At 42.0% G+C, this 20274-nt stretch overlaps 1 pseudogene; it reads right to left on the bottom strand.

Moving 5' to 3' along the window:
- Positions 1-17386: 17386 nt before the first annotated feature.
- LOC107380658 (glutamate receptor ionotropic, kainate 4-like) overlaps positions 17387-20274 on the bottom strand; it is a 219097-nt pseudogene continuing 216209 nt past the window's right edge.

The raw sequence follows: 20274 nt of genomic DNA, 5'->3' as shown, positions 1-20274 counted from the left end.
TCTGACAAAGTAAAATCCAAGCTGATCCCGTTCACGTTCATGTTTACGATCCGTGTTTGTTTAGCTTCTTTTACCTGCCAATATGGTGTCTACTAACTGAGAGTCACGTGGGGTCCGGAGCTCTATAGGAGCAGAGGTCAGTCCAGCTGAACTGGAATGAAGGTCAATGCACCTTTCAGAGTCGGGAGGCAATCACCATCCCACGTAGAACAAAGAGCCATGCAGCAGGACAGGATGTGTCCTAAAACATGGATATGCAGAAAGAGTTCCCCTGAAAGAGCAAACAAGCAAAGAAAGCGGCTGAACCTTTACCTGACAGAAAAAAGCACATTTGTTTTCCTGTGGGAAACATTTTAATCAACCTATCAGACAATGAACAGGCACCTGTGACTTGGCTTGGAGTTAACCCTGTCTAATTACCACACCACACTTTGATGAAGTATCTGGGTAAAAAGCTCCAGGCGGGCCAGCTGGCACTGGGCTGCATTGTTCAGTGTGCTGTAAGAGAAAATCCAGTGGGATCAGCAAACAGGTGCTGATATGTGACCTGGGAGCACAGCTGGGCTTAACACACCTCAGAGGTAAAACACAAAATCAATGGAGCTACTGGCAGCCAGATGCAGATTTTTGGAGACCTGATAGTCATGGTGCACAGCTGCAACCTTTGTTCTGCCAGGCAGTCAATATTTCAATTTAAACACTCAGTTCTCACACGGTTTGTTGCAATTATCAGATTTGTTTATGTTTTAAGCATCATCAGATGCATTTTTCCCTCAGTCTATATTTTTATTTCACTTAATCCAATGCAGATATAAAACATTCTACTTTGTACGAAGAAGCTTTTATTAAATGTCACTTTTTACTTAATTTATTTTTGTCCTGAATATTTTTTAATTTCCTGTAAATTTGATGATTAGTTTTTAGAAAAATGGTGCAGCCTTACTACCCAAGGAGACCACTGGAATGCATAAAAACCTTTTGTTTCTGGCTTCTTCCAGCTCTTGGAGGGTGCAGAGTAGACTAGGGATGAACGAGTACACCACCATCTGTATCTGTATCTGTTCAACCATCTAAATTATCCGTATCCGTATCTGTTCTTGGAGTGGGCGTGGCCTAACCCGGAAATTGGTGTAGTTTAACCAATACCTTATTTTAAGTCTGATCAGAAGTTGCTATGTGTATTGTTTATTTGAAAACTATTTACAGAGCAGCCTCAGAGTTGAGATTAAATGTTTTTGATCACAATAGTAAAGGAACTATTACAGAACAAGTTTTTGAATAAAATCAGAACATTAATATTTAAGTGCATGAATTAAGAGAGAGAGAGAGAGAGAGAGAGAGAGAGAGAGAGAGAAGAAAAAATATTTTCTATAGCACCTCTCAAGATAAAAATCACGAGGCGCTTCACAAAAACAAAACATGTAAAATAGAAAAAAATAATTTAGAAAATGATTAAAATATATTTAAAATGAGCAAAAAATAAGACAATTGTGATTAAAAAATGTAAAGAAAGAGAGAGAGTGAATAGGAAAGAGGGAGTGGATCCTGAGGGAGGAGAGAGAGAGGAAAAAAAAACCCCGACCGGAGTGGAGATAGTGACTGACGCAGCAACAGCCGTTTTTATCGCGTCAGACCCGTGCCACAACCCGTGCACGCGCATTGGGTCCACAGCGCGCGTGTGAACGGGACTCGCGAGCGAAAATATACATGGCAGCGCGCGCGTGAACGGGACTCGCGAGCGAAAATATACATGGCAGCGCGCGCGTGAACGGGACTCGCGAGCGAAAATATACATGGCGAGAGGTCATTTGTGCACTGAGAGGGAGCAAACTGTGTCTGTGAGCGCACAAGGATGTGCACAAGTGACAAACCTGCGTGCGCGCATTGCCAACGAGCACACGGCGGAGGAAAATGTGCGCGCGCGGCAGCCTCTCTGCGCGCTCGGCAGCCTCTGCGCGCTCGGTTTCTAATTCCGCTCGCTCGGCTGTGAGGAGTTTTGGCACTCTGGAGGCGTGGCCTGTGGCAGATCTTCCCTATCCTCTGATTGGTTCGTTTACCCCGCACTTTACTCTCTAGCTTTCTATATAAAAAAAATCTGATATTCAGCAGTTGCTGGCATAGCTCAGCTGGGAGAGCGGGTGACTCTCACTCTGGAGGATCCAGGTTTGAGTCTGGCCAAGTAGAGTTGATGTCATATTATTCTTTCCTAATTCCTGTGATATTATTTTACAGTTGTGACCGTTCAACTGTCATTAAACGTGCGAATGTTTGCTGGGCAGTGTTTTAAAAAGTGCACATAAGCTAGATGGTTTTAACCAGGTAAAAATAGACTTGTGGGTGTAGGTATGTTCAAGTTTAAAAAGTTCTTGCCTCATTAATGTATTGTTAATTTTTTTCAGCATTTAATTGACAAATTATCCTTTCAAATAATTAATTGATGAGTTACATAATTGTCCATTTAGAATTGTTGAATGGACTGAGTCAAGTTTGGTGCACTTTATATATTTCAAAACATGTTTTTTTTAAATTATGCATATAAATAATTTTAATGTTAATTTATTGAAATATTTCTATTTTTTCATTACCTCACCCTTGTTTTGACAAAAACAAGACCTTGCTGGATAATATCACGGAGAAACTATTTGTTCACAGTACTTGGCTCAGTGAGGATCTGTATACCAAAGGAGGAGATACTCAGAAATCTGTCTGCAGATTGTTACAACCCAGACTGGAAGTGGTGGGCTGTAATAAGAAAGGAGACCAAACAGAGGAGTGGGGGGTTCAACAACTGATTTATTTAACCAAAGTAAGGATTTACTAAAGCAGATCAGTGCAGTCAAGAATTACTGGTGTTTGGGTAGTCCTGAACGTGTTGTGATGCCCCCACCGTCTCATTGGGTTTTCATTTGTGTTTAATTGTGTTTTTCTTCTGTTGTAGGCAGCTCGTTAAGCAGCCTTGGAGGCACCTGGGCTCAGGGTGTGGTGCTGCCTACAAAGCCTACTGTTTTTCTGCTTTCACTGGGTCTCTCCTGTGTGGTGGAGAGTCCTCACTGGCCATTTTCTGTTCACTAACTTGCTTTAGTAAATCCTTACTTTTGTTAAATAAATCAGTTGTTGAACCCCCACTCCTCTGTTTGGTCTCCTTTCTTATTACAGCCCACCACTTCCAGTCTGGGTTGTAACAATCTGCAGACAGATTTCTGAGTATCTCCTCCTTTACACAGATCCTCACTGAGCCATGTACTGTGAACAAATAGTTTCTCCATGATATTATCCAGCAAGGTTCCGTTTTTGTCAAAACAAGGGTGAGGTAATGAAAAAATAGAAATATTTCATTAAATTAACATTTAAATTATTTATATGCATCATTTAAAAAAAACATGTTTTGAAATATATAAAGTGCACCAAACTTGACTCAGTCCATTCAACAATTCTAAATGGACGATTATGTAACTCATCAATTAATTATTTGAAAGGATAATTTGTCAATTAAATACTGAAAAAAATAAACAATTCATTAATGAGGCAAGAACTTTTCTCTCTCTGTCTCTCTCTCTGTCTCTCTCTCTCTCTCTCTCTCTCTCTCTCTCTCTCTGGAAGCCCCACTCTAAGGGAGTTTGCAGTGTATTAGTGAGTCATATATTGTACAATCACAGTCAAAAAGTTTTCCACCAGTAGTTTTATTTCAGTATGTATTTTTCCAGTATCACAAAAAATGTAATTTTATATGGTTAAAACCATCTAGCTTATGTGCACTTTTTAAAACACTGCCCAGCAAACATTCGGACGTTTAATGACAGTTGAACGGTCACAACTGTAAACTACCTGAAATTAAGAATAATTAACATGACATCTACTGCATTTTCCTTGGCCGGACTCAAACCTGGATCCTCTGGGGCGAGAGTCACCCACTCTCCCAGCTGAGCTATGCTAGCAACTACTGAATATCAGACTTTTTTATATAGATAGAGGGTAAAGTGCGGGGTGAATTAACCAATCAGAGGACAGAGAAGATCTGCCACAGGCCACGCCTCCAGAGTGCCAAAAGCCCTTACAGCCGAGCGAGCAGGAGTCAGAAACCGAGCGCGCACAGAGGCTGCCGAGCGTGCACAGAGGCTGCCGCGCGCGCACGTTTTCCTCTGCCGTGTGCTCGTTGACAACGCGCGCACGCAGGTTTGTCACTTGTGCACATCCTTGTGCGCTCACAGACACAGTTTGCTCCCTCTCAGTGCACAAATGACCTCTAGCCATGTATATTTCCGCTCGCGAGTCCCGTTCACACGCGCGCTGCCATGTATATTTGCGCTCGCGAGTCCCGTTCACACGCGCGCTGTGGACCCAATGCGCGTGCACGGGTTGTGGCACGCTTTAAACGCCATACGTTTTCAGCTCTGTCTTGTCAAATGCACCACGTACGTTACGAAAAATTTAACTTTAAATATCTTTAAAGTAACTTTAAAAAGAGGCGAACTGAAGAAAACCTAGGGAGTACTGAAGAAACGTGAGCAACAGTGAAGCAAGCACAGAGAGATCCGTTACTGTCTGTGTGTGTGCTTGGATGGACCGGACGCGGACTGAGCTCCCGGTGCAGAGTTTTGTATGTTGGGAGGGGCGGGCGCTCTATTTGACTGGCCATTCACAGAGCGTGAAGACAGTCAGTTACCCAATGAGGATTTTCCTTCAGCACGATTACAGATACTTACGAGTTTTACTCGTTTCATGCTCGTACTCGTCAAAAATGCTTTATCCGTACCGTATACTCATCTGAAACGAGTATCCGGCTCATCCCTAGTGCAGACGCTTTTCTTCTCCTCTCCTCCATATCTTATCCTCAAGGCCTTTGTCTGTCTGTGTGTGCTGGGTGCACGGCTGCTTCTGCATTTTTTCTGGAAACTGGAAACTGAAATTCACTAAAATGGATCTCGTCAGTTGGTCACTCAACGTAGTTGATAACATTTATTCAACGATGAGAACGGGAGAAAGGGCTCCCGGATGCCCCTCCGGGACAGACCCAGTTGGACACATCATCGACTCTTGGAAACAGTGGAACTTCATTTGTCTATCTCAGCTGTCTGTGGAGGACTCTGAAGATGTGTAGATATTCTTGGTGTTGGTGTCGGGTTTCCTGCTGATCGGCATTGGAGGCTACCTGGCTTACCGGAAAATTAACGAGCTGTCGAGAAATATTGGCCTGATCCCCGAGCTCAGAGATGGATTGTGCTGCACTGTGAATTCACAGACTCACATAATTGTCAAGATGAATCGTAAGCTTGGAACTTTGGCCGAGATTTATTCACTGGCACAGAAGATGGATGCCATTAAGGATAGAGTGGATGAATCAGCACGGATTGGGATGGTTTAATGTCCATTATTGGGATTTTGAGAGGTTGAGGACCAACAAACTGTAAGACAGAGAGGAAATTATCTCTGTCTGGCCCCAAAACAATTTCTAATCGGAATCTGGCGCCCTTGAGCCTACAAGGCTACAACAAAAACTCCCCCCTCAGAAGACATGTGGAATGTGCCATCGCTATGGCAACTCAACTCTGTCTCCTATCCCAGCCTGGGTGTGACTGTGGGAAGGCCGCTGAAACGTTCCAGGGTCACTGCAACCCTCCAACCCTCAATGCTCCTCCTCCTATCCACACTGAGGTGATGTGCTGCTTCTATCGTGGTTGCAGGAACTGAAGTAGGGATAGTCCCACCCCACCACCCTACCTGGTGGACACTTGTGTTGTCTGAAGTCTGTTGCATATATGTTTGAGGTGTTTTTTTGCAGAGCAAAGCTGCCCTCCCGGTGGAGGGTAACTCTGAAGTACCTTTTTTCCCTCCACCTGAACCAATCCTCATGTAACCCTCTTATCTCTATTAAGGTAGCGCGACTCAGGCTTACGAATGACCACAGTCACCAGTTCTTGTCATGTGTCTTGCCCATGTATGTCTGATCTCTGAATTGTGTTTACTGAAACTCTAATTTCCCTCTGGGATTAATAAAGTATCTTTGATTTGATTTGATTTGAAAATGATGATGAGCAGCAGCAGAAACGGGCCTGCAGCAACTCTAGATTGAGAAATACAGCAAGAAAACTGGAATGTAACTGAAGAAATACACTCCTCGATGTCTAATGGCTTTATTGACAAGGATGAGGGAGCTCTGCGGCGACATACAAAGCTGAGTGAGCAGAAGCTAACGGCAGCGTGAAGCGGCAGCATGGGCTGAAGGTCAAAGCTAAGCAATGCGATAAAATACGTAAACAAATGCAGCGCGGCTTAGCATGCATACTGACAATGTGACCATTACATTAGCTTAACAAGCAGAAGAAGACTTACAGATACAAGTCGAACAGTAGCATGGATAGACAGCAGTGTGATGGTTGAGCAGCAGCAATACAAATGAGAAGCAGCAGTATGTACAGTCAGGGATAGTCACATGTACGTGACTTCAGGCACATCCCTGAATACACCTTTTTCCCTCGAGGTTTGATCACAGCACATCCTAGTGGCCAGTGGTGACCTCTGCAGTAAAACAAAAACAAAGCTGACATTGTTCAAGGGAAAAAGAGCATATTACATATTAATATCAACAGTGTGCATTTTAAGGGAAGGTTTCACAGCTTGGTGCACCGGTTTGGAAAGACTTTCATTACATTTGGCAGCTTCACACTTCTGATGACATCCCAATAGAAGGAGAGAGGATGAATGTCATACTGAGAGACCAGGCCTGGGTTCAGGTGATTTAATCTGCCTCATGCTTCTTCAGAGTGTCGATCAATAAAACTCAAATATTAATTCCAGCAGCAGGAAATAATAATTCCAGAAGAAAAAGGCAAACAGGAACAAAGAGAGAATAGCAGAACCTGGCAGGAATCAAGCATTTGTAACTGTCTTTGGTCGTCTGTTGCTGGTTTCTTACTGTCTGGAAGCTTTTAAACTAATCATCTGAAACATTTAGGACTGGATTTTGTAAAGAGTACAATTCTGTTTAGCTCAAATGTTTCCTGGTAAGTGGAGCTGCTTCTGCTGGCCACCCAGAGGTTTTAATAGAATAACCCAACATCTCTGCAAATGGCCCACAGTGGCACTGTGTGGAAACAAGAGCAAACAAATGAAGATGTCGGTCCAGACAATCTGTATGCATGACCCTATTACCTATTTTACAGATCCTCTTTCTTGCACCTAGAGTGCAGGATCATCGGAGAACAAATGTGTTCATGCAGACAGCTGGTCTTTGATCCTGAACAGTGCAGAGCTCTCTTCAGTCCTCTCATGGAAAAGAAACTTCTCAGGTTGTTGAGGGAATGAGGAAATTGATGCCAAAACATCAGTTAATAGAAGAACGCTCTGAATGCTAATGAGAGAATCCGCTGACAATTCGTGTTATGATTTGTCGGTGAATTTTAATCCCTGTCAGCGCACCATGCCAACTTCTTCCAATCAATACACCAGCAGGGATGCACCCACTCCCTGACATCAGCATAAATGTGTCATCCATTGTGGGCTGAACCAAGCACCCTTGTTCGCATCATAGTGAGGTGACTGCTCCCTTAACTTGCCATTTCAGCATCAGCAGCCTTATTGAAACATTTTAAGGTCACACCACCATGTTTTTGCAATAAAAGGTTAATAAAACTATAACAGAACAACGTTTCTTTACCGCTTACATTGAAATAGAGCAATTTTTCCAATGTAACATTTAACTAGAGGTGTCCTTTTAAAGACAATTTTCTCATCCATCATAATTAATACTAAGGTGTCCTTGATCTTTCATTATGCTTCAAGATGTTCCAGCCTTCAATCATTCCTCCATTAATGAAACTGTCATAGAAAAAGAGTTTTAGCCTGAGTGTAACAGCCAGCCAGCATGTGACTACACTAGAAATAAATAAAAGAACAGAAGATTTTTGCATTTCAAACATGTCACGGGAGCATTTCTTCTCTAGAGTTGTATGTTATATTTCTATGTTGAACTTCGTGACATTATCGGAATATCAGGCAGTCAGATCAGCATCACCATCAGAAGCAGAGAGCACGACTTCTCCTTGTAGGAGAGGGGGAAAGGACATGATAACCAGAGGCAGAAGAGGAAGTGTGACATTTAGAGTGGGAAGGGATGAGTGAGAATGAAAGCCACTTGGTTACTTGGAAGTTGTTCACAGGGAGAATGTGGGAGGGAATTTCACACAAAGGGAGAAAAGAGTAAAAATCTGAGAAAAAAAGAGTAAACAGTTTGGGAGATAATTACAGAAAAAGCAAATAAAAACATCTTGGGATAAAAAAGGAAAATCCAGGACACGAGAAGAAAGTAAACAATATGAAGGGCCGATACCAATATCCGATTTTAAGATCACTGTTATGGCTGATACCAATATACTGACATTAATGCTTCTAAAATTTGCAGATTTAGTATAAAATAAAAATCATTAAAGCTGAATTCAAGTTATTATGTGCACACAACACGCACATTTACGGTTCTGAGATGATTTCATTCACTGTTCACTTGACTAAACAATCACACATCACCCCCCTCACCCTCTGAAACAGGCAAACAAATGGAGATGAGATGGAAAAAAATATCGGTTGTTAATATCGACCCGATTTTATTTATTGAACCGATACCGATATGTTAAAAAATGACTAACATCGGCTGACACCGATATTGATGGCAATACATTGTCCATCCCTAATATATATATATATATATATATATATATATATATATATATATATATATATATATATATATATATATATATATATATGGCCTATGACCCTCTAATACTAAAAAGCAGAAACAATTTGATCAGGGTGACTCTGATGACTTGTTTGTAAAGAACTTGTGATCATAAATTATTTCGGTTTTCATACAAAGCTTCTAATAATCTTTTGCAGCACTAATGGTTACACCGGCACATTCCAGACAGCAATTGTTGTTGCACAACTACTAATAAGTGCACTTTAACTTCAGCTAAAAGGTTTATGTAGATAACTCACCGTTAGCTCAAGGATCATAAGGCCGTCCCTCTACTTAGAGCAGAGAGGTCTAATCTTCTCTCATAGAGGAAGAAATAAACAAGAAAGTTAAAAATAAGTATTCAAGAGAAAGCAGGTAGCAACAAAACAGATAAATTGAGGCAAAGCAGGTACAATTTAACAGAGAGTAATGTAAAGGAAGTGCAAATCTATAAAAACACAAAGTGAAAACAAAAAAACTGTAATAATACAAACACATTCTCACCTGTTTGTCCTCAGACTCCTTCACAGGCCGGTTTAGATGACTGATGATCCTTCCAGAGCATCCTGCTGCCTGCTTGACTTTTTGCCTCCCCACTTCAATGTCTGAAAATATTATGACATTGAGCATTAAAGTATCCACAGCTCTTCAGGGAGCAGTTCGCCAAACGGATATTCCTTCTGTCCATTAACACGCCGTAATTCTCTAAAATTATGATAAAACAGGGGACACATTATTCAATTCAATTTGGTTCAATAATACTTTATTAATCCCAGAGGGAAATTAGAGATTATGTTCCTATAATAGCTGAAGATACTTTATCATTAGTGCTTCCTCTCAGTGAGACCCTAACTCCAGCCAAGAATAAAATGATGGACCAAATAACGAGTGTCACATTTCAGGAGATTTGTTCCAACCCTCCAGGACTCGCCTAATGTTAAACTCTCCATTAGTCTGTAATTCATTAACAGTTGGCACACTGCCAGGCAGAGCCTCTTTTAGACATAAATGTTCTCCAAAAATCTGAGGCTGGTCATAACATTTCTGATGAAGCATTTGACTTTTTAATAACCTCTAAGAGACAATGCAAGCTATTAAAATATTTAGTATTCTTAAAAAAAAGTCTTATAATTATAGAACTTAAGTAAACATGAAGCAATCCTTTTAAAGGATCAGATAAAGACATTTCATGCATGATAACGGAACTTCTTGTCACGTTCCATGTCCTCATTCTCCAGTGCCCGTTCATGGTTCCCCTCCTTATTGTGTCATTCACTTTGATTAGGTATTTCTTATTCATCCCCCTGCCTTTCAGTGTATTTAGTTCTGTAACTCTTTAGGACATTAGTTTATTTATCTTTAGTTCTCCTGTGTCTTTGTTGCTATAGTGTTTAGGTTCATTTGTGTTCAGTAGCTTTTACAGATTTTTAGGTCCGCTTTCCTCCCCTGCTTTGTTCTGCTTCTTCTCTCTGTTTATTAGTCTCACCTGTGCCCAATTCCCTTAGTCACCCTGTGTATATACCGTAAATCCTCTAATACAGGCCCGGGCCTGTATTTGACTCAAGCTCATCAAGCTCCAGGCCTTTATTGGAAGGAGGGCTAGTCTTAGAGGCAGGCCTCTATTTCTATTTGAGCAAAATGAACTAATGGTTCGCTGGAGTTTTTGACAATTAAAATTGCGCCCACATTTTCAAAGTTAAACACATTTCTTTTAACAACAGTAGTTTCTGCTTCAGCCATCTCCCCCCTCCCCCTGCTTCAGCCCTCTCCCCCCTCCCCCGCGCAGCGGCCGCAAACTCACTGATGCGCCTACAGCCTCTCGGAGTTCCTGCTGCTCTAAACATTACAATAATTATTTCATTTTCTGTTCCTCACTTCTGATGACCTTCAATGGTGTCTGTTTGTTGCAACCACCAGGTACAACAACTAAAGCCTGGTTTATGCTTCTCCGTCAGCTCCGCGAGGGACAGACACGCACGGATTGACGGAAGCGTTTTGCTTTCATACTTCTCCGTCTCCTGGAGAGTGTTGCAAAGCAATTGCCCGGCAGGACAACAGAGGGCGTAGCGCTGTTCTGTGGTATCCTGTCACGTATCGGTCCAAGATCGTGTGTTTATATTGTGTTTTTTGTGTATATAAGAGACTTTTAACACGGACATATTTGTCTCTCATTCTCCCACCTCTTCATGCGCTCCCCACCTCTAAACCCACGTTTCCTGTCATTTCCATCCACAAATAAAATGCTTGCTGCGCATCTTTTCACTCCTCCAGCCACGGGAGGATGAAACGTTCATATTTTTAGAGTTTTTTCGCGAGGTATTCTTCAAGCTTCTCCGTGTCTGCCGCTAGTTATCCTCGGCTCTCTTTGCAGTGGCGGCGCTGTAAACAACAGCGGCGTCCTGACCAATCACAAGCTTGCGTAATCCGTCTCGTTCGACGGATGTTTAAAAAAGTGGGCTCGACTCCGTACGTACTTGCGTGCCTGCCGGAGCCCTACGCAAGGACGGATAATGGCATTGCGTGTCTCTGCACTGACGCAGGCGGAGAAGCATAAATCAGGCTTAACTTGTTTTTATTTGACTATTTTTCTGTCCTGCCTGTTTATTATCTTCCTGCATCTCCTCTCAATCCTAAAGAGAAACTGCTACCTGGGTTCATATATATTCACCTCATGAGTTACCTTTGAACTGCAGTTCTAAAAGATCTACCGACCGCAAAAACAGCGGAGCGCTCGCTGTTTGGCGGCCGTATCAGTGATCAGTGCGTCGGAGGACAAGGTGATGCGCGTAGCGCCCCGCTCCACAGCATGCAGCGAAATGCATCAGGCGCAAATAAAAGACAGAAAACATTAAAGGAAATGAACTGACATGAACGATCGCGTGTTAAATTAGTTTTTGAGGTGGCGACACCTGATTGTTACTGTGGCTGTGCTCAGGAAGCAGATCTACCGACCGCGAAAACAGCTTAGCGCTCCTTGCTTGGCGGCCGCATCAGTGATCTGTGCGTCGGAGGACAAGGTGAAGCGCCCCGCTCCACAGCAGCGATACACATCAGGCGTAAATAAAAGACAGAAAACATTAAAGGAAATGAACCGACATGAACGATCGCGTGTCAGTACCTACGGTCTGGCACAGCGCGCTGACACCCCCCCCCCCCCCCCCCCCCCCCCCCCCCCGAGCGCAGGAGCTTGTCACCTGCTGACAGCAGGCTGCTGTCTTTTCCGAGGGCTGCATCTTGCCGGTCATTATCACGTGACAGCGACTAGTCGACGACAGGCATAAAAAGTCACTATAGTGAAGTTGACTAGTTCATACAACCCCTACTGCTGCTCCCCAGAGTGTTCTGCAGCATAATCAGCACGTTCTCTTTGAACTTGATAGTGTAATGACCTGGCTGGGGTTGTAAGCCAAGTGCATTCTGGGTATTGTGTTATATGTGTTTCCTATCGTTCTGCTAGTTCCTATGTGTTGATTTACGTGTTGTGTGAGTGTTATGTAAGCCACAGGGAAGGTGATGTGTGTTCTGTGGAGCGGGTTGAATTAGCATGATTAACTGACACCGTGACTCTGTGTGGTAGGAGCGTGATAGAGGATCGTGTCTGTAGCGTTACAAAGCGTTGAAGAAAAGGCTTAAAAAAGGTCTGTGTGAACCTCTATTGCCTCCTGCTGGTTGATTTGGGGACTATAACCCTGCCGCTGAGACGCTCATACTTTGCTTGTTACCACATTCCACCCGGCCACAATAAGAGACCGGCCATTATTCGCCACAATAAGAGACTGGCCATTATTCACCTCCGCTGACTCAGACACCGGCCAAAATTGGAGACCCGGCCTTTATTTGAATGCCGGCCTGTATTAGAGGATTTACGGTAACCCTGTCTTGTTTGTCGGTTCACTGTCTGTGTGTGTGCTTGTCAGTGTGACTTGGTGCTCCTGTGTGCTTAAGTTGACTTGGCAAGTAATTTTTTTGGATCTCTAGTTTGCTTCCTGTTCTTCTGGAATCATTCTGGATTTTGCCTTTTTTGATCTGCTCATCTTGTCCTAAATAAAAGATTCTTATTTTTGCAACCACTCCTCGCCATGTTGCCCAGGGTTCCTGCATTTGGATCCAAACTTCCTTCCTCAACGTGTCACTCCTTCCTTGTATAGAAGGCAGTTGTGTCATGTAATTTACTGCAGACCTTTGTGTTATACAGGTGCTAGTCATAATATAGAATATAATATACAAGTTTCACTTTTTGAATGGAATTACTGAAATCAACTTTGTCACAATATTCTAATTTTAAGACCAGCACCTGTATAATTAATCATGGCATGCAATTTAGTGATATTAATATGGAAGGCCACTGCATTATATAATCTTTATGTAACGAAGTATTTAATTTTTTTTTATGGAGCTTGCGGTCTCTTTTAGGCAATATGGCATGCAATGTTATCATATATTTAAGAATGTCCTACTATATACCACATAATACATGTTTATATTACAGGCTGAAATATAATTCAGTACAGTAGACATGTGAAGCTCATAATCATGTATGTCAGACCGTTTTACCCTTTAACTGGACTTTTTTACAAAATGAATGATCAGGGCCGTTGCTAGCTATTTTGGTGCCCTAAGCACAAAGTCTTCGTGGTGCCCCCCCCCCCCCCACACACACACACACACTCAGAAAAACAGCACAATCACTGGCATGTGACATGACTAAATTCAAAACTATTTAACCTTTATTAAGAACTAGAGAGGCACAATATACACAACTAGAAAATTCTGAATATGAAGGGAGAAGGTTAGCATAATGGACTTTTTTCTTCAAATTATACCATCAGCAGCTGATGTTCCTCTTGGCCCGTAAATGTTTATGAAATAAATATCAACATTGAGCAAATACCTAATTTGAAAATAGGTTTGTCAAATTTTTCATATTAAATCTCAGTTACATAGCCTATAGGCCACATGGGCTATTTAATAATGATATAAATCATGTCCATAGTTAACTCATGATTAATCACAAACAGCCGCTTATTTAAAAATAAAACTTCTTGCTTTACCTTGACGGTGTTTTTGTCCTTCCTGTTTTTGTGATATTTAAGTATTTGGGTGGACAAATATGATTCATTTGTTTATTTCTGTTTCAAAACAGCACAGATGGGCCTATCTGACCTCACAGAGGAAACTTAATTTTACTTGAGAAAGATGTTTTAAGATGAACTTATTAAAACAAAAAATCTTCAAACTCTTCAATGTTTATTTTTAGATGAACAACCTTTAACACTGTTCAGACTTATTTGTTGATCCAAGTCGCATGAACAGGCTGAATAAAAGGATTTTTCCCTTTGTTGCATTTAACTATTTCTTCTTTAAAGAAGGGCCGATTCAGAAGAGAATAATTGCATTTAGGAAGATGATGACTTGCTACGCTTTTTCTCCAGCAGTAAAAAAGCTCTAAAGCTTCTCTGAGTTTCTCTCCCTCTCAGCCTCTCTCACTTAGCTACTAATGAACGCCCGGTAGGCAGGGCCAGATTAACACTTTGTTGTACCCTGGGCAACAATATTCAAGGGCCCCATCATCACGACCCAAGGATCACCATAATATGGTCACATACAGAATATTTTACTGTAATATGCAGTAAATATACTCAGTACTTGAATGCCTGATGTCACGTAATCCGCTCAGGGTAACCTTTGACACACCTCGTGTGGACTGACCAATGAGGAGAGAGTCTTAACTTGAGGCCCTCTCTTCATTGGTCATTCTGCATGAGACTGACACTCAACTGACGTTCAGTCATAGGCAGCGAAGCGTCTCTGTGCAGCGCAAAAGCCCGGGTGGACAGTCTGTTTAATATAGGGTGACCATATCTCCATTCCCAAAAAAGAGGACAGGGGATCTGTGCCTATGACGTCACACTATGGCAACGCCACACAAACCATGTTGGGACCCATTTTTTTGTAAGAACTAAATTAATATCAGATTCTGCCAATAAAAGGGCTCGAAAACAATTCATATGTAAATATTTTGCATATTTATTGCAAAATCTCATTTTTCTGCTTCAGTGCTGCAACAAGGTTTTATTAATAAGAAATTATTATACCTTTTGTTTTACTACAGCGTCGGTAAGCTTCCTGTGCACAGATTATTAAGGATGCTTGTTTCAGCTGTGAGATTAGACGATAGGATCAATGAAAAAATAAGTTGTCACACACTCCATGGAAACTTTCAGAGAATCCACAAATAGTGGCTTTCAAACTGTTTTGTTACTTTTAGCAGGTTTAGAAAAGCAGCAGATGAGACGGCATGTCTGATAAGTTTTCATCTGATAACATGTCAGCGATGTCTGAGGGGCTTTTACAAACACTGTATAACTAACAATACTGGAGAGGGTATGAATTACACAGAGGCTTCTGGGGAGCCCAGTTTTGGGGTGGTGGTGGGTGGTGGTGGTGTGTGTGTGTGTGTGTGTGTGGGGTGGGGGGGGGGGAAGTGGGGGGGTCATTTTGCCTTGGCCCCCAAAATGTCTTGAAACAGCCCTGGGTGTGTGACTGAGTTTTGAAGGTGATCTGAGCTGTATCAGATGTATAAATATTACAAGTGTGTAACTTATTGTTTTATACAGGTAAAAACGTGTAGTGGAGATAAATCTACCTACATTTTAATTTTCAACACTTTTTGTTTTTATTGAACTATTTTCCTGTCCTGTCTGTCTCTCATCTTCCTGCATCTCCTCTAAACTCTCCAGAAAACCTGCTGCCTGGATTCTTACTTTTTCACCTCATCAGTTACTTTTGAGCAGATCAAAGGGATCTCCTGACCACAAAGCGGAGAGCGCGATTTGATGCTGCGTCAGTGAGGTGAAATCACCGCAGCACAGGTGATGAGCTCCGCAGCAGAGCGCTTCAGGCACAGATAAGACAGAAAGTAGGGAACATGTGCGGACATGAACGATCGTGTGTTAATTATAGTTTTTTGGTTGCGCCACTTTGAGAATGGACCGTGCGCTGGACGCAGCCGCCTGGAGCGCTGTGCAACAACGCGCTGTGCCGCTCTCTGCTCAGAAGAGTCCATAAATTAAGTAATATAGGTAGAAAACTTTTTTCCGGCTCCCCTGGATGTGGGATATACAGCTCCCCCATAATTCGATCCCTGCTCCTGGATGAAAAGCTGGATATTTTCATCAAAACAAGAACCCCCAGTCCGGACGTCCCGGTACCGGACAGAGTGAAAAGTGGACACGGTCCATCTCTACTTTTTGTATTGTTTTCTCTCTGTAAACATGCTGTTAACTTGCTTTGCACATCTTCTAATTGAAATCTGTTTTTATCATATATATTTTATTTTTTCATAAGTTTGCATTTGGTGCCCCTCCCCCGGCGTGGTGCCCTACGCGCTATGCGTGGTGTGCGTGTGCGGAGCGCTGGCGCTGTGAATAATGTATGGGAGACAATTGCTGCTTAACAGGTTCTTTTGGCACAATCACACAGACGTAACATAGGACATTGTAGATTAATCTTTATGTATGGCAGGCAATTGTATTCTAGAATGATGTGTTGATTCCACTCCTATTTAAACTCCCTTCTCAGCCTTTGTACATTTCTGCAGGTCATTGCTTACATGAAATTCCATTATTTTAGTAAAAATGTTCATCCAGCTCTGTTTGGAGTCCAGATTTTGAGGTACCTTAACTCTGATCTAGATGTGGTTCTTATACTGATAACAGTTTGTGTTGTGGTGAAAATAAGAAAATAAAGCAGTTAACACTTTGTTGCTTTTAAATTTTATTCCCAACAAGTAAAATGAGGCGATGCTAAAATCTGTAGAACACAAGTATTCTTATTATGACTTGTAACATATGCCATACCAGTTTTTCTCCTATAATTTACAACCAAACCATCTGTGCTGTGCTGAGACCATATGGCTTTTCCAAGGAGACTGTTTCAATCAGTCACACTTTTGAATTATTTAATATGAACATGCTCCATAAGTCACATGTTCTCTGTAAGAGTCTGCCTGGGTGTTTAATTTCTAAACACTGGGGGCTGGAGATCAGAGCACTGCACACTGATGTTAAGTATTACATAAAGATTTGAGGTTTCAAATAAATGTGTGCTGCTGCTGTCATCTCATTCAGCATTTTCAGTGATAAAATGAAAAAGATATGGCTAACATTTTTGTATCTGTACGTCCAGATTTGAGTCTACAAAATCTGGTTTAACTGCAGATATAAGATCAAAGAATTTAGGTTAATTTTGTAGTTTTTTTTTATTGGCCCCATATTCAACGTGGAGCATCCTCGGTAAAAAAGCAGAATTGTTTCCTTTGAAATAAAAAAGGATTTCAAAACAATCTTGGTTTTTGGTTTATTTCCCATCCTCTGCAGACTGAAACAAGCTGAGATTAAAGTAAAGGTAAACCTGGATGTTTAAACTGAGAAGTGACAAAAACAGTTAAACATCCAATAGAAACAATATTTCTAATTTCCTTTTACATCACAGGCCAGAAAAAGAAGCTTAGATTTGCAGAAAAGCTCTTGAATTGTCACTTTTTGGACCATTTTCCTTTCTGTGACTGATGGGTTTGATTCAAACTGATTTACCTGAATGCATCTTCTTTATCGCAGTTTTCTTTTACAGACCTTTTTTTCCATTTGAGCAGCTACAGATTTCAGAGCAGAAACTTCAAATCATATCACCTCCTGTCTTACATTTCCTCTTAACCAGTCTCCTCTGCTCTATTCAAGGTCCAGCGGATGTTAAAGCATCAAAGAGTACAGGTCTTTTATCTGTTCTCCGATCCCATCCTTCAATGTCCCTCTCTCCTCTAACACTCGGATTTTCCTCATCTTTATCTGTTCCTCTCTGAGGTCAAATACCTAGAATATAAACGAGGCTGGAGTGCTTATTGTCTGGTTGTGTGAGCAGCAGGTGGTAAACACATAAAACATGATGAGGATGACATTACTGGTGACTGATCACATGATCTGAGCTGAAATTGGCTCACATGAGAGAAGTGAGGTGTGTTTGCTCTCACCATGAAGAAAGTCATGGTGGACCCTCCGTGCATGGTGCCGTACTCTATCGCCGTCTGATCTGCCAGGTCGTCCACCGACTCTATGGGAACCTCCATCCTCTGAACTGTCAGAAAGGCAGCCAGGTTGGCCGTGTACGAAGAGATGATGATTAACGTAAAGGCCCACCTGTGTGTGATGACAGCATAAAGGAAATGGCAGTTACTCTGAACACAAACGTTTGGCGTGCTGTATGAAGGATGATTGTGTTAACAGGAGGATTAGTAATAGTAATGGTACTGTTTATTCACAAAGTGCTTTACACCACAAAATAATGATGCAGACTATCAGCATAAAGAAAGCTTTGTAAGGTAAAATTGATGCATCATAAAATCTAATGTAAGAGCAGTAAAACACATACCTGTAAAGCATAACAACAAAAATCAAGCTTTACAAAAATTAAAATCAATAAAAACTACATGGTCAAATAAAATAAGTAAAATGCCTGAGCAAAGAGATGTTTTCAGCTCAGACTCAATAGTAGTTAGAGATCACAGGGTCAGCGCCACTGCCTGAAAGGCCCAGTCACCTCTGCTCCTAAATCTAGTTCGGGGCACTGCCAGTAGCCATTGGTCTGAGGATCTGAGGGAGCATCCTGGATTGTGGAGAGTCAGCAAATCGACAACATAATCGGGCGCGTGACCATGTAACGCTATGTAACGACCAAGATCTTGTACTGAGTCCTAAAGAAGACTGGGAGCCAGTGTAGAGTTGCTAAAACATTGATGGTGCACTTTTTTAAAGTCTGGCTACTGAATTTTGTACAAACTGGACAAGTAGAAGGTCTTTCACGCTTTTACGTCGTGTAAAAATGCTGTTACAGTAGTCTAAGTGGGAGGAGATAAAAGCATGTATTATCATCTCTGGCTCCTTTATAGAAGTTAGTCCTGAGCTTTGAGATATTTCACAGTTGGAAGTGACAGATTAGTGTGTTGTGCCAAAATGAACACCTAACAATTAGAACGATCGCACACCTGAGAGGAGACATGGCAGAAGTTTCAGTGATGACACGGTGAATGGATGAATGAAAGGGTTAAATGGAGGACGATGACAATATTGTGATCTCAAGCTTTCTCATCCTCCATCATAAAGAACATAAAGTGCCTTTAGTCAGCTGTGTCAGGATGTTTCGACTGAAGCAAACAGGAAACTGTTCTGGATCAGCTCCTCTTCAACCTTCAACACTTGGAAGGTTGAAGAGATGTTGATAAATTACAGTAGCCTGTTTGGGACATTTGGGCCTGATCCATGTGAGATTTAAGTAGTTTGTGGGGCTCAGACATGTTGAGATCAGATCATGTTTGAAAAGCAGAACAGTAAAAACCAGAGATGAAACGTGTTTATAATGAAGCAAAATGAAGACAGAACTGAGCTGAATGTGAGAACAGTCATGCTGACAACTGGTCCCAGTACTGACCACACTCCACTGACACAGCGTGTAGACAGAGCTCTGGGAGCGATGGTGGATCCCTGCTGCATGAATCCTCCAACTGGGAATCAGAAACTGTTGCCAAGTGAGTACTGGTTGATCAGCAGGTTGCAGCGTCCCTTTAGACAAGGATGGGGGTTGTACCACTCGTAAGGTGTCAGTCTGGGTAGGAGGAGACAGCAGAGGTTATATAAACAGAGAGAGTCAGGAGGAATGAAGCAACATGAGTGAAAACCCAAGAGATGGAGAGAGAGGAATGAATGAATAACAAAAAGAGAAACAACTACAACAATGAAGTCAGCACAAAGTCACCTTGGCTCTCCAGAGAGACAAATAAACCTTGTTTTCACTCTGAATTTAAATGGCATCAGCAGTGTGTTTGTGTTTTCTGTTGCTTCTACTGGAAACATAGTAACATTATGTGAAAAATAATTTATGAGCAGGACTGAGACATTCATCAATCTGCTAGTTTTATTAAACAACAAGAGCTTCTGATCTGAACTGAAACAGAAATGTACAAAACTATCAAGATGAAGTTCAGATTCAGTCCCATCCCTGACCAGCAGGCGGCAGTGCGGTTCTGGCCGCTGACGACAGAAAATCTTCCAGCATGATGGGGCGATCAACCACAGAAACTTGAGAGAGCGAGACCAGACACCTGCTTCCTGCTCGGTGTATCCCCCTGCAACTCTTTTTGTGTGTCTAATCTCTGAACACAACCTTTTGTTCATCTTTTGAACGTTTTTCTTTCTCATCTGAGGTGATTGAGCTCTTTACCTCGCCACTAGAAAGAGGATGCAGCTGACAGCCAAGTAGGCCAGGAGCATGAAGAGCCAGACGCCAGGGGAGAAGGGATCCAGGAAGGAGAAGTGTCCTGGCCGACGTCCCTGGAAAACACACACACACACACACACACACACACACACACACACACACACACACACACACACACACACACACACACACACACACACACACACACACACAGAGAATCATTTGATTTCATGATCACACTGACGTCGGCTGATGTGGGGTTTAGTTTAAGGAGG

Source organism: Nothobranchius furzeri, chromosome 13, assembly GCF_043380555.1.
Source record: "Nothobranchius furzeri strain GRZ-AD chromosome 13, NfurGRZ-RIMD1, whole genome shotgun sequence".
Taxonomy (NCBI): Eukaryota; Metazoa; Chordata; class Actinopteri; order Cyprinodontiformes; family Nothobranchiidae; genus Nothobranchius; species Nothobranchius furzeri.
The sequence above is the reverse complement of the archived record's forward strand: the minus strand, read 5'-3'. Positions and strand labels throughout refer to the sequence as shown.